This window comes from Chlorocebus sabaeus, chromosome X (genome assembly GCF_047675955.1).
Source record: "Chlorocebus sabaeus isolate Y175 chromosome X, mChlSab1.0.hap1, whole genome shotgun sequence".
Taxonomy (NCBI): Eukaryota; Metazoa; Chordata; class Mammalia; order Primates; family Cercopithecidae; genus Chlorocebus; species Chlorocebus sabaeus.
The window spans coordinates 132,471,703-132,477,336 of NC_132933.1; the positions used below are offsets into that span (position 1 = coordinate 132,471,703).

The 5,634-nt window shown below is 42.2% G+C and overlaps 1 pseudogene; it reads right to left on the bottom strand.

Annotated features, from left to right (window-relative positions):
* Positions 1 to 581: 581 nt before the first annotated feature.
* Positions 582 to 660, bottom strand: LOC140710921 (U4 spliceosomal RNA; annotated as a pseudogene).
* Between the last annotated feature and the right edge of the window lie 4,974 nt (positions 661 to 5,634).

Consider the following 5,634-nt stretch of genomic DNA (forward strand, 5'->3'; position numbering starts at 1 on the left):
TAGGTTTCAACATATGAATTTTGGGGGGACACAAACATTCAGACCATAGCAGGAGTTAAAATTGGCAAGTTGGTGGATTGGATCTGGTGAAAGATACTGAAGGGTCAAAGGTGACTCCAAGTTTCTAGTTTGTGAAACTGGATAGATACTGATATATTTACTGAGTTAGGTTATGCAGGAATTGGAACAAGTTTGAGATAAGTTTGGGATATGTTGAATTTGAGGTACCATTAATCCAAAGGGGGTCTAGAACTAAGAGGAGATGTCTGAGCTAAAGTTTAGCATTAAAATATGATTAATCTCATCTAACAATATATTAACAGTCATGACAACTTTCTTTCTTCCTTTTTAATCTTTTTTAGAGATGGAATCTTGCTGTGTCACCCAGGCTGGAGTGCAGTGGTGCACTCACAGCTCACTGCAGCCTCGAACTCCTGGACTCAAGCAATCTTCCTGCCTCAGCCTCCCAAGTAGCTAGGACTACAAACCTGGGCCACTATAACTTTATAGTTATAGCCATCTCCTGGCTAATTCTTTTTTAATTTTTGTTATAGAGACAAGGTCTTTCTATGTTGCCTAAGCTGATGACAACTTTCAATCAGCAATAATTGTGCTTTGATTAAAATCTCATTAGCTGCAATATCACCTCTGCACAAAACTTGTCACAACAATTTTGCATTCCATGTATACCTTATAAGGTTATCCACTGCCAATATTTAACAGCCTAAGTGGAAACACACATGCCATTCCATAGGTAACAAAATTTCAAAAGAAAACCTGATTTGTTGATGAGAACACGTGGACAAATAGAGGGGAACAACACACACTGGGGCCTATCAGAGGGTGGAGGGTGGAGGGTGGGAGGAGGGAGAGGATCAGGAAAAATAACTAATGGATACTAGGCTTAATACCTGGGTGATGAAACAATCCGTACGACAAACCCCATGACACGTGTTCACCAGTGTAACAAACCTGCACGTCCTGCACATGTACCCCTGAACTTAAAAGTTAAAAAATTAAAAAACAATAACAGAAATAATTCGCAAATCTCACACACACACACACACACACACAAACCTGATTTGTTGTGATTCTTGTCTTCCTCTCGTTAATTGTAATAGTAACATTTGTTGAGTGTTTTCTATATGCCAGGCATTCTAAGTGCTTGCATGTATTTTAATTCTTTCAATCTGTATAAAGATTATTTAAGATAGATATTGATATTATCATGTGTGTTTTACAGATGAATAGGGTGAGCCACAGACAGAATGAGTAACTGGTCTAAGATTGGCCACCCAATCAGTAGCAGAGATATGAGTCAAGCCAAAGTGGTCCGTATCCAAAGCCAGTGCCCATAACCACTACACCACACTGCCCCATAGAGGGAGGCATTCAACACCCACAAGGATTTCTACACACAGGGAGTACTCCAAAATTCTAAAGTAGTCCCACTTGACCCAGCTCACCATCTCTAGTCATACAATTCCCCACCCTCCAAGTTCCCGTGTTTTTAGAAAAATACATTCCCTAAAGTGGCAGCAATGATTGCCTCTTCAAATGTTTTTAAGTCTTTGTGCTGCTGGCTCAGATGGTTTTCTCGCTGGCACAGGAAAGCAATAAAGCCAATAAGGAAGCTATGAAGAAGAAAGCTTCTTGAAAGAGATCTGAAATCATTTTTCAAAGTATGTAGAAGGGGGAAATGTTTGCAAAACAATAAGATCTGTCTGCAAAACTTTCCAAAAGCTTTAACAATACCAGGCACTCGACATCTCCAAGAAACCCTTTAATCTCTGAGATAGTGAAGACTCATAAGCATCAGTGCATTAATAACAAAGGACTTGTTTTTCTATTGAGCAGCTAAAACATATTTCTTTCCTGGGAAATATTTTCTAGATTTCATCATTCCTGGTCATAAATTATGTATTTTTAAATTGTTGTCACTCAGCTGATAGAGTCAGTTGGACAATTATTTTTACAGAGGCATAACTTGACAGTGATTTAATATCACAAACTTCACTGTGCCTGCTCTAAGTTTGTCATTTGAAAATAAAATCCTGTGAGAAAAGTGAATTCATCTTGCACAGAAAAACTATGATGAAATTGTACTGTCTTTCACACAGCCCTGGGTAAGGTTCCAAACTCATGTTTCTTTTATCTTATTGGTAAGTCCCCCTCAAATCAAAGTTGTCTTAATGCCTGTTCCTTCTTTTTTTATTTTTCTTTTTATCTATTGTCTCCCTCCGCCTACCTTATCCATCTTATCTCCTACTCCTCCTTCTCTCCTATTCTCACCTTCCATCTTCCTAACTCATAGTCTTTACCCTTCTCAGTTCCGAAAAGAATTAAATCATGTACATGTATCATGTTTTCAACTTTCACCATTGGTATATAGCAGGAGTTGGCAAACTACAGCCTGTTGACCAAATGTAGCCCTCTGCCTGTTGTTATAAAGTTTTGTTGGAACACAGGCAAACGTATTTGTTTTCGTACTGTCTATGGCTGTTTTTCGTGGTACAAGAGCAGAGTTGAATAGTTGCAACTGAGACCCTATGGCCTGCAAAGCCTGAAATATTTACTATATGGACCTATACAGAAAAACTTTGCTGACCAAAGTATACCCCTCAGCCTCTAGCAGCCAGATTTCCAGGGTCTTTGGACACACCTCTCTAGGTCAGGGGCCTGGATCACAATTTGGCTACCTTGTGACCCTAGAAAGTCACTTACCATCTCTGTGCTCCAGTTCTCTCAGTTCCCCCAAAAGTCTTTTTTGCCCCTATTTCAGAAGGTCACGGTGATCATACATAAAATTACATTCTCAATATGTGAATGGGGAAAGGTATTAAAACACTGTAACTTCAGATCCCAGGAAAATGGTTTTCCAGTGGGCATCATCCTGAAAAGCATAAATGACCTGGGCAGCAAATAGACCTTCCACTTGAGATATTCCAATCTCAATATTTATCTTTAACTGCTCACTCACCTTCACACCCTCTCTCTCCGGATGTGAGTGAGAGTTCACTTGTCATAAGGAAGCATAAGGCCAGCTTCACATCCGCCCTGCAGAAGGAATTCGGCGGCTGAGTCCACCTAGGGAGCTACTAGGCCCAGCACCAACATGAGACCCCATAGCTAGCTGCCAGAAGTTTGTGCTGGCCATGGCTGCTTGAAGTTTATTCTTTAGCTGCTGTTTCCTCAAGATGTTCCCAGGTTTCCACTTTTGGGCTGAGGCTGCCACCCTGCTTGTTATACTTCAATTTATGAAGCCTGGCGTTGTCATTCAAGCTGTTTAAGGACAACATTGTTTCTCCTCAAACTTACTTAGCAAAATGATCCCCTTGTGAAAACATGGATATGGTACTGAGAGCCTTTGTGGAGATCATGTACATATATTTTGGGATTCTTTCTCACCTCTTCAACAGAATATTGGAGAATAAACACCCTCTACAGCTATCACAAAATGGCAGTCATCAATATGGCATCATCTTCAGGTCTATAATGAGGAACAATTTGAGAATAGCCCAAATGGGCTCCCTTCCTATATTCCCTATTTGACTGAAGGTGTGAAAAGACTCAGGTGAAAATGTTAATGTCACTTAGAAGAGTCCAGGCTTTAACCTGTGTCCACTCCAAATTCCCAACAGCTAGCAAAGTTCTGACAAATTTGATGTGGAGGAAAGAAATGAGAGAGTCCGGGAGTGAGGAACATGGGAGAGAAGGGCATACCACATTCCTGCATAAAGGCTGTCACAAGGACACAGCTAACCCGACAAGGGACTCCTGCAGAAGACTGCTGTCCACATCCAGCAGGAAGGTGCAAGCACCGGGTTCTTCAAGGCCTCCTAGCTCTTGCTGCTCAAGGCATGTGCATCACCTGGGAGCTTGTCAAAGATGCAGAATCTTAGGCCCTATCCCAGACCAGCTGTACTTTAACGAGATCCCCAGGTGATTCATATTTGCATTAGAGTTGAGAAGCACTGCCCTAGGGCAGGCTCAATAGTAAAAAGGACTTGTGCCAGTTTTTAAGTTGTTGTCCAGTTACTAATTTATTCTCTTAGCTCCAAACCTGCTCTTCTATGCTCTGTTCTGTGACGCTCACGCTGGGGCTCCATAAAGCACATTTCTGCTTTGCCAGCTGCACCTTTTTCAGCTCTGCCAGCCAGATACCACCTCCCAGGAGTCCAGTCCCAAAGGCCCCTCCTCCAAGCTCAGAGACTTCAGCACCAGCTGAGAGGTGCCCACCCTCAGAGCTCTGAGTTTCAGCAGTATGGGGCCCCTCCTCTAAGTTTCTAGATTTTGATATTTCCAGCTTCTTCCTTTGTTCCCTCAGCCTCAGGAGTGGGGTTCCTGCACTTGCTACCTCTGAAGTACATTTGTGTTCTCTTTTTGCCCTTTCAATTACCTAGTCAACAACAACTTTATACTTTGTTTTCATTAACAATGTCTTTCTATGAAAACCTCACTATTCAAATACCTGGTATGCCTTCTGTCTCCTGATTAGACCCCAAGGTAATCCACCAGAACTAGTCCAGGGATAGGCTGCTCCCACGGGGCTACCAGACAACTTTCTATTGCACCCTCCTCACCACAGAGAAAGCCTAAAAAGAATAACACACCCCACAGCCCCCAAAGAGAGGCCCCTTTTGCCCCAGAGGATGTGCCAGCTGTGCTTAAGGGCCAAAGCTAAACCCAGACAGGAAGCGTGGGCAGAGAAGAGGGCCAGAGAAAGAGGCCCCTGGGTTGCTGGCCCGCACATGGCTCAGAGCCCTCAGAAGCCCTGCTACTTCGCACTGTCGAACTTCCCCCAGCGCCTCTGTGCCACTACCTAGTCCCGCTATGAGAGAAGGAAATTGGTGTTCAGCAAAAGGAATAGCTCCTTTCTTGGGTTGGAGTAGGGGTGCTGGGGAGCCTCCCCCCACAGCAGCCAGCAATGCAAACAAGGAGTTGAAAAGAGAGGCTACACATTTTGCTAAAGCAGAGGTGAGTGGGGAAAAAAAGTGGGGGCTGGAATTGAAGCATGCCCACTCCCAACACAGAGACATGCAGGAGTAGAAAGACATAGGGTGGTTCTCTGCAGTGTGTCATCTCATCAGGAAGTAACAGTCCCCTCCTAGGGTAGAGGCACACCAGAAATGATGGATTCTGCCTGCTCTCCTCAGCTCTTCACAAGCAAGAAGTTGTCAGGAATATTCGATTAAAAGGAAAGCCAAAACACCAAAACAAAACAAAAAAGAGCCAGAGTGTTTAAATTGCAAAACCCATTTGCAAAAAAAAAAAAAAAAAAGGCCTAACAATAATAAAGAAAAAATAAAGATTGATAGTAAACACCAAATGGAGCAAGAATTATGTAATGTGATGGAAACTAGCATAACGAAGAGAAATGGAATAAAACAAGAAAATACAGATTTTCAAGGAAATCAACACCAAATTAAGAGTTCTTAATTTCCTTGTGAGTTTTTAAACTACTTAAAAGTATTATTGCTATGAACCATCTCTCTATACATTATTTAGATAAAAGGAGAGAAGACAGACCACTTCACATGTGTGACCCCTACTATGTGCCAGGGATTTGGGTTATGATGCTGAATTTTAACATCAGTGAATTTTCTGTCATCTGCCAAATAAAACTGTTATTAC